The sequence below is a fragment of the Microcaecilia unicolor genome, chromosome 1 (assembly GCF_901765095.1).
Source record: "Microcaecilia unicolor chromosome 1, aMicUni1.1, whole genome shotgun sequence".
NCBI classification, from domain to species: Eukaryota; Metazoa; Chordata; class Amphibia; order Gymnophiona; family Siphonopidae; genus Microcaecilia; species Microcaecilia unicolor.
Genome location: NC_044031.1, coordinates 28,448,097 through 28,457,964, shown reverse-complemented (window position 1 = coordinate 28,457,964; position 9,868 = coordinate 28,448,097).

Here is a 9,868-nt window from a genome sequence, read left to right as displayed (position 1 = left end):
TTCTGTGAGTCTGACGTCCTGCACGTACGTGCAGGACGTCCGACTCACAGAAGCAGAAGCCTGCGCAGCCACATTGGTGATCTGCAAGGGCCGACTTCTAGTGGAATAGCAACATTCCATGTAGAATCTCAAATAGTAGCAACAATGGAGGAGTGGCCTAGAGGTTAGGGAGGTGGACTTTGGTCCTGAGGAACTGAGTTCGATTCCCACTTCAGGCACAGGCAGCTCCTTGTAACTCTGGGCAAGTCACTTAACCCTCCATTGCCCCATGTAAGCCGCATTGAGCCTGCCATGAGTGGGAAAGCGCGGGGTACAAATGTAAAAACTAAGAATTGGCAGGCCAGGAGTTGAAGCCTTGAGGATTCATATTTTAAAGGACAGAGTATCGTGAATTTTAAATATCTTCTGAGTGGTGCCCCAAACCGAACGCCAGTACGATTGCAAATTACAACAGGGAAAAAAAAGCAAATGATCTAGTGAACCCACTTCAGATTGACATGACCAACATAGATTTGAGGTACTTGGTTTTACTTTAGCAAGTTTTACAGGCGTCCAGTAGGATTTATGGACGACAGAGTAGGGAGACTGTAGAAGAGCAGCTGAAAAGGAGGAGCGCATAGTTTTTGTCCAAAAAAAGATCCCCCTCCTTACTGGACAGTGAGACGTTTAGCTCATTTTCCCAGGCAGAATTGACAATTGCATGAGTTTATACACTTTAGCTGCAGACTTTGGGTTCATGAGGGATTGACAATAGTTAGCTGAGGATGTCCCAATTCTGACTTACAACATCCTTTCGAAAAAGCCTCTCCATGTCAGCTTTCACGAGATATGCTTCGACGCCCAGCTGGAATATCAACTGTATGGCAGTGGCATAGGAAGGGGGGGTGGGGGGGCGGTCTGCCCCCCGGGTGCACGCCGCTGGGGGGTGTCGGCTCCGCGCTGGTGCACTGCCCTCTCTGCCCCGGAACAGGTTACTTCCTGTTCCGGGACAGAGAGAGCAGTGAACCAGCGCGGAGCCGACACACCCCAGCAACGTGCAGTCGGAGCGGATCGGCCCTCCCACCCATCCCTCGCTGCAGGTATGCGCTCCAGGGGGGGGGAAGGTATGCGCTCCGGGGGGGGGGGTGCGCTCCAGTGGGAGGAGGGTGCGCCGTGCTGCACCCGGGGGAGGGGGGGTGCGCAGCGGCGACCCACCCCGGGTGTCAGCTCCCCTCGCTACGGCTCTGCTGTATGGCATGGTCTAAGAAGCATATTCCCCCAGATTCTATACAGCACGTCTAGAGTTACGCACGGTTATGCATGTAAATCTAGGCGTATTCTATCATTACACATATAGATGAATTGTTTTAACAAGCTGCCTGCGACGCCGCCCGCTTCACAGATGTTTTTTCAGGGCAGGGTGGTGGCAGGAGAAGACGGAGCAGTAGGCAGTGGGTACTGCAGCGCCAGCGGCCTTTTGGGTAGGAGCAGCGGGAGCAGAGCACCCCCCCACACACACACCCACTGACACCCGGGGCGGACCGCCCCCACCACCCTGCCCTTGATACGCCACTGCATATAATAACTCTTCCTCTCTACGATTCCCTAATGTGTCTGTACACACGAACCTTATTCTACCACAATATTACTGTATTTGTTCATACCGGAATTGGCGAACACCTTTACGGTACTATGTAAGCCACATTGAGTCTGCAAATAGGTGGAAAAATGTGGGATACAAATGTAATAAATAAATAATGAGCGTTAACAGCTCTTAACAAGCACTAATGAGCATTAATTGGCAAACATTAGATTTTACACGCATACATTACTAAGCGTATTCTGTAAAGCACTGCGCCTAAATTCTAACACATGCAGGCAAAAAGGGGCGTGCTTAGTGGCATAGAAATGGGCATTTCGTGGGCGTTCCAAAATCTACATGCGTTGTTATCAAATATGGGCCAGTGCGTGTAAATCTGCGTGCAGGGATTCAGGCCAACTTTTCATTGGCGTAAATGGACACACGTAGATGTGGTGGGGCATTTTCGAAAGGGACGTCCAAGTTGCGATTTGGACGTCCTTGCAAAACGTCGAAATCCAGGGGCGGGGAAACCCGTATTTTTGAAACAAGATGGACGTCCATCTTTCGTTTCGAAAATACCGTCAGAGACATCCAAATCCTTAAATTTGGACGTCCCTAGACATGGACATTTCTGACTTTCGGCGATTTTCAAAACCAAAGACGTCCATGTCAAAAACAGCCAAATGCAAGCCATTTAGTCATGGGAGGAGCCAGCATTTGTAGTGCACTGGTCCCCCTGACATCGGGCACCCTAGGGGGCACTGCAGTGGACTTCATAAAATGCTCCCAGGTACATAGCTCCCTTGGGTGCTGAGCCCCCCAAAACCCACAACTGTACACCACTACCATAGCCCTTACGGGTGAAGGGTGGCACCTAGATGTGGGTACAGTAAGTTTGTGGTGGGGTTTAAAGAGCTCGCTGTTCCCTCCACAAATGTAACAGGTGTGTGTGGGGGGTATGGGCCTGTGTCCGCCTGTCTGAAGTGCACTGCAGTACCCACTAAAACTGCTCCAGGGACCTGCATGCGCGGTCATGGACCCAAGTATGACATCTGAGCCTGGCACGACATATTTTTAAAGATGTTTTTTGAGGGTGGGAGGGGATTAGTGACCACTGGGGGAGTAATGGGAGGTCATCCCCAATTCTCTCCAGTGGTCATCTGGTCATTTCGGGCACCTTTTTGTGCCTTAGTCGTAAGAAAAACACGTCCGGGTGAAAACGTCCAATTGTTCATCAGGGACATCCTTGTTTTTTTCGATTATGGGTCAAGGATGTCCAAGTGTTAGGCATGCCCAAGTCCCGCCTTCGCTACATCTCCGACACGCTCCCTTGAACTTTGGACGTCCTTCCGCTAGAAACGTCCAAAATCGAGTTTCGATTATACCGATTTGGACGTCTCTGGGAGAAGGACGTCCATCTTCCAATTTATGTCGAAAGATGGACGTCCTTCTCTTTCAAAAATGAGCCCATTAATCACATGAACTACACCTACATGTGGTATTTAGAATACGCTTAGGCGTAATTCCCTAATGCGCATTCATTTTAGGCACCAAATATAGAATTGGGCTCATTGCGCTGAACAAAGTTGAGGATCAATATAATCATTGATTGATGATCCTTCTGGGTAGGAGAGGTTACAGTATGTAGCAGTCTGAACTTCGCGAGTGATCAAAGTCATGGACAACAATTCACAGAATAGTGAGAAGAAAACAAAACAGCAGTACGGTAGAAGGTGACTTTATTGATGAAATAACTCAAGACCCAACATGGTGGTGTTTCGGAATCTGCCTGTATCAGGAGTACGATGATGTCTGCAACAAATGTAAATATGTTTAAAAAAATGTTTTTCAAAAAAATAATTAAAGGCCTTCTTTACAAAGGCAAGCTAGCGTTGTTAGCGCACATTAACCATGTAGGCGCCCGTAGGAATATTATGGTAATTAGACAGGGCATGCAAATTTTTTAACGCATGTTAAAAACGCTAGCGCACCTTTGCAAACAGGGCCCTGAGCAGGGGCGTAGACACACTTTGGCGGGAAGGGGGTCCAGAGCCAGAGGTGAGGGGCACATTTTAGCCCCCCAGCGCCGCCGACCCCCCCCCCCCCCGCTCCGCCATTTTTAACCCCCTGCCGCCATTTTTGACCCTCCCCTGTCGCCACCACCACCTATAACCCCCCCCCCCCGCCGCCAACCCTTTCGACCCCCTCTTCCCGCCACCACCGCCAACCCTCCCCCACTACTGCTGTTGGGTACCTTTGCTGGCGGGGGTCCCCAACCCCCGCCAGCCGAGGTCCTCTTCTCAGGCGCGGCCGCATTGTTGATGTGCAAGGGCAGGCTTCTGTTTCTGTGAATCTGACATTCTGATTTTGGGGTTCTGGAATGTTGCCACAATTTGGGTTTCTGCCAGGTACTTCTGACCTGGCTTGGCCACTGTTTGGAAAACAGGATATGGGCTAGATAAGTAAGTACATAAGTAATGCCACACTGGGGAAAGACCAAGGGTCCATCGAGCCCAGCATCCTGTCCACGGCAGTGGCCAATCCAGGCCAAGGGCACCTGGCAAACTTCCCAAACGTACAAACATTCTATACATGTTATTCCTGGAATTGTGGATTTTTCCCAAGTCCATTTAGTAGTGGTTTATGGACTTGTCCTTTAGGAAACCGTCTAACCCCTTTTTAAACTCTGTCAAGCTAACCGCCTATTGGTTAGCTTGACCATTGGTCTGACCCAGTATGGCTACTCTTATGTTCTTATATATGTTAGCATTGATATTTAGACCCGCATATGTGAGGCTGAATCTTATACATTGCTTCAATTTGCTAACATTTCCTAGTCCTAAGGGTGTGAGTTACTCAAATTATTTCAGTGTTCCTTTATCAAGCCGCAACCCTCTGGTCATCGATTCTGGATAGTGTTAGATAGAAACATAGAACATGACGGCAGATAAGGGCCAAATGGCCCATCCTCAGTAACCAGTAACCCTTCCTTTCCTACTACTACTACTACTTAACATTTCTAGAGCGCTACTAGGGTTACGCAGCGCTGTACAAATTAACAAAGAAGGCTGATCCCTGCTCAAAGGAGCTTACAATCTAAAAGACGAAATGTCAAGTTGGAGTAGTCTAGCTTTCCTGAGTAGAGGTGTAGTGGTTATGTGCCGAAGGCGACATTGAAGAGGTGGGCTTTGAGCAATGATTTGAAGATGGGTAGGGAGGGGGCCTGGTGTATGGGCTCAGGGAGTTTGTTCCAAGCATGGGGTGAGGCGAGGCAGAAAGGGCGGAGCCTGGAGTTGGTGGTGGTGGTGAAGGGTACTGAAAGGAGGGATTTGTCTTGAGAGCGGAGGTTACGGGTAGAAACGTAAGGGGAAATGAGGGTAGAGAGGTAAGGAGAGGCTGCAGATCGAGTGCATTTGTAGGTTAGTAGGAGAAGCTTGAACAGTATGCGGTACCTGATCGGAAGCCAGTGATGTGACTTGAGGAGAGGGGTGATATGAGTATATCGGTCCAGGCGGAAGATAAGACGTGCAGCCGAGTTCTGAATGGACTGAAGGGGGGATAGATGGCTAAGTGGGAGGCCAGTGAGGAGTAGGTTGCAGTAGTCAAGGCGAGAGGTAATGAGAGAGTGGATGAGAGTTTGGGTGGTGTGCTTTCCTAAGGGATCCCACATGCCTGTCCCACGGTTTCTTAAATCGTGACAGTCCTCATCTCCACATCTTCCACCAGGAGGCCATTCCACGCATCTACCACCCTTTCGGTAAGAGATTCCTCCTAAGTCTATTTCCTCTTAACTTCATCCTATGCCCCCTCATTCCATCTCTACCTAGTTTTGATTGTTTTAGGAAAGCGATCAAAACTCAGCTATTCCAGAAGTACATTTTGGGTACTGTTAATTAACTAAATATTTTGGATAATTTGGGATTTAAGATCTAGTACTCTCTATGTAATCCATTTAGAACTATATCTGGTAACAGCGGAATATAAAAATTGAAACTGTATTATCAGACACTGTTGAACGGCCCCAACATTCTGTTGGTCAGGTTGCTGACGCGGTTCCTGTCTGAACTCCTTTGTTTCATTTTGCTCAGCTGTATTGATTTATTCATTTTGTTACATTTGTACCCCGCACGTGCTTTCCCACTCATAGCAGTACATATCCCTTAGCCTTCTTCGTGGCCTTTGATGGTTTGGTTGTCTTAAGAACTCTACAGCCAACAGTTGAGTTTCATTAGTGTGTGTTTTGGATGATCTGTTAGCTGGAGGAATACCCTGCAAGCAAGCTGCTTGCAAATATTATTTATTTATTTAGATTTTTGCTCACACCTTTTTCAGTAGTAGCTCAAGTGATTTACATTCAGGTACACTGGATAGTTCTCTGTCCCAGGAAGGCTCACAATCTAAGTTTGTACCTGAGGCAATGGAGGGTTAAGTGACTTGCCCAAGATCACAAGGAGCAGCAGTGGGATTTGAACCAGCCACCTCTGGATTGCAAGACCAGTGCTCTAACCACTAGGCCACTCCTCCACTATAGCAACATTCCATGTAGAATCACCAATAATAGCAACATTCCGTGTAGAATCTCAAATAGTAGCAACATTCCATGTTCCACTGAACTAACCACTAGGCTACTCCTCCACTAGCAACATTCCATAGAGAAGCCTTGCAGATCAGCAATGCGGCCGCGCAGGCTTCTACATGGAATGTCGCTAGTGGAATAGCAACATTAACATTCCATGTAGAATCTCAAATAGTAGCAACATTCCATGTGGAATCTTCAATAATAGCAACATTCCATGTAGAATCACCAATAATAGCAACATTCCACGTAGAATCTTCAATATTTGCTCACACCTTTTTCAGTAGTAGCTTAAGGTGAGTTACATTCAGGTACTCTGGATATTTCTCTGTCCCAGGAGGGCTCACAATCTAAGTCTGTACCTGAGGCAATGGAGGGTTAAGTGACTTGCCCAAGATCACAAGGAGCGGCAGTGGGATTTGAACCGGCCACCTCTGGATTGCGAGACCGGTGCTCTAACCACTAGGCCACTCCTCCACAAGTCAAAGGATAAAAGATATTAGATAGCATCGGTATGTAATAAGAGCTACCACACATGACCCATAAAGATAGTTCAGAGTTTATTAAAAACTCGATATACCACCTGCCGTCATCGGATCAAGGCAGTTTAATAAAAAACAAAGTTTTGTAGAAAGGAACTCCATTATTATAAGTAGAACAGACCTAACACATACACTCTTACATAAATGGTTAAAGAAGAGAGGAAAAAAACAACATATTGTATTGCATTCTCTTTCTCTATCGAAATACATTTTTCTCTCCTTCAAGCTGGACATCAAAAGCTAACAAGAAGAAATGAGTCTCTAATAAGATTTTACATTTCTTTAAACACATTTCTCCATGTAATGATCTTGGAAGACTATTCCAGAGAACAGGAGCCAGCCAATAAAAAAAAGCACGGGAATGTGTGGATTCTCAACGAGCCTTGGAGATATGGGGGCACCATTCTGTAATCTTGAAGAGATCAAGAGTCCTTATGGGAGTGTATGGAACAGCTAAACTACTTAGGTACGATGGAACCCGCTCATAATAAGCTTTATAAACCAAAGTTAAAATTTTAAATGAAATATGAAACTCAATCGGTACTTAATGATATTTTTTAAACAGAGGAGTAATGTGGTCATATCCTATATAATAAAACGCACCTCCAACATTCTGAAGCTGACTGCATGGCTGAGGCATTCCTGCTCTCTGTATCCATCTCCTGAATTGACATCACAAGCAGAAGTGACCAACCACATGAGGTTTCTCGGCTTCAGAATGTTGGAGGTGCATTCTATTAAATAGGATTGGTCAGTTCCTTGAAACACAGCCAGAGCTCAGCGTCCTGCACAGTAATGCTCAGACACCAGAGAGAGGGAGGGAGAGGGAGGGAGGGAGGGAGGGGGGGGGCCTGACACCAGAGAGGGGGGGGGGAGGTATCTCTGTCACACACACACTCTCTCACAGTCAATGTCTTTCTCTCTCTCTCTCACACACTGTCTCTCACACACTATGTCTCACACTTTATCACATTCACTCTCTGTGTCACACAGTCACTCACACACTCTCTTGGTCTCATACACTCAGTCTCACAAAGAGTCTGTGTCTCACACACACTCTCTCTCTCGCACACACTGTATCTGTGTGAAACACACTCTCTCTCTCTCACACTGTGTCTCACAAACGCACTTGCACACACTCTCATTCTCACACACACACTCTCTCACAGACACATTCGCACCCAGACTCACTCTCTCTCTCTCTCACACACACGCACTCGCACATTCACTCTCTCTCTCACACACAGTCACTCTCACATACACTCTCTCAAACATACACACTCTGAGGAAAACCTTGCTAGCGCCCGTTTAATTTGTGTCGGAAATGGGCTTTTTAACTAGTTTTGTGAATATTTCCCAAGATCTGCAACCATTTCATGTTATTTCACATTATTCCTGCATATACCATGTTATAGACGAGTTGAGATATGAGCAAAGTACGTATTAGGATATGTAATGTTGCCTCATTAAAACAATATCTCACTGCCCGCAATTGGCATAGAACAAAAACCCCAAGCCTCCCCCCCCCCCCCCCCCCCCATTTTTGTCTGACGCTCTTAAATTGTGATGGAAATGTACTGTACCTGAAAACCAAATGAAAAATGCATTAAATATAATGTTTAATAGAAAACCCATGTGTTTCAAGAACCTGCAAAGGCCCAGACAATATGCACTGTGAGAGTAAACCATAACAACTGCCATCCAAAACATGGCCCCCACACGGTATGACCACTCCAAGATGGCAGCTTTCTATATTTCCATCTTCACAAAGGATGAAGCACCACTTTGCCAACCCTAAGATGGCTGCCAAACTAAAGCATAATAACCATGGTGGTCACTGCACCTCCAGAGTCATTTGCAAGATGGCTGCTGTGGAGATATATAGCAGCCAAAATGGCCACCACACTATGGTAACCAACCAAAAGATGGCTGCCACAATGAAGGACTCAAAGATGAGCACCTCTATAATGCTAAGTTGAGGAAAACTCTGCCTTGCTATTTGGCCAAAATTCATTAAATCTTACAGCAGTCAACACCAAAGCAGGTAGGGAAAACCAAGCATCCCTAAAACACTGGAGCCTGATACTGAGCCACTGGGGCAGCAGGAACACAGATCATATTAAGGATGAGCTCCATACCAAATTTCCAGGGTCGTAGTCATGAGTGAGTTCTAAAGGCTATGCTCCATCCCAAGATCACATTTCCCCCGGCTACCAGCACATATGCACCAAGTGCCTGGAAACCGGGATGCATATCCACCCGAGTCAAAGGTGTGCTCCATCCCAAGCATTATCCAGATCCCTCTGAAGCAAACACAAGTTGTTTTTTAACTAACCTTATACTATTCACCATAACAAAGACACTTTGAAAGGACCAGGAGCACACAGAAGGCAAACCCAAAGAAGTGGAAAAAGCTATCCAAAATGTCCAGGATGACCAAAGTTTATTCTTCAAAAGAATTGCTGATAAAACAACCCAACACGGGCCGTGTTTCGACAAACACAGTCTTTGTTTTTATTAAGATACCCCTGATGAAGAACGTGTTTGTCGAAACACGGCCCGTGTTGGGTTGTTTTATCAGCAATTCTTTTGAAGAATAAATTTTGGTCATCCTGGACATTTTGGTTGGCTTTTTCCACTTCTTTGGGTTTGTGAGACGGCGTGGAACTCATCAGCGCCCCTTGGTATCTTACACACAGAAGGCAAACATCAAAGGAAAAACAGCAGACCACTTGTCCAGACTACTGCAACAGCTGGCACGAGCAAAGTGTTGGTTTCCCGTTGAAAGAGGAAACAGTCACCACGAAGGTAGCCGAAGCTTGGCAAGGTAGAGAAATGGCAAGGCGTTGCTGCTTTGCCATTTATTTCCAACCTGCCCCCCTGTATTCCCCTAAAATCCCTACCCTCCATGACCGCCCCTACCTAAAAGAACCTCCCCCTCTCTATACCATCCCTCACTAATAACCAGTGCATTTTGTCTAGCAAATAAGGTGCCAGTGCTCAAATGCCAGGCCACCCTTCAGAGATGGAGTAATCATTGAGGGACCCACCCTACAATAGCCAGGACCCCTGCAACCAGTCACAGAATCTATGACAAGGCAGAATTTGTATGGAGAACCTGAGCTCTTTCATTCAAATACGAGAACCATGGGTCAAGTTTAGCAGACAGTGGAAAAGGTGCCGGTACTC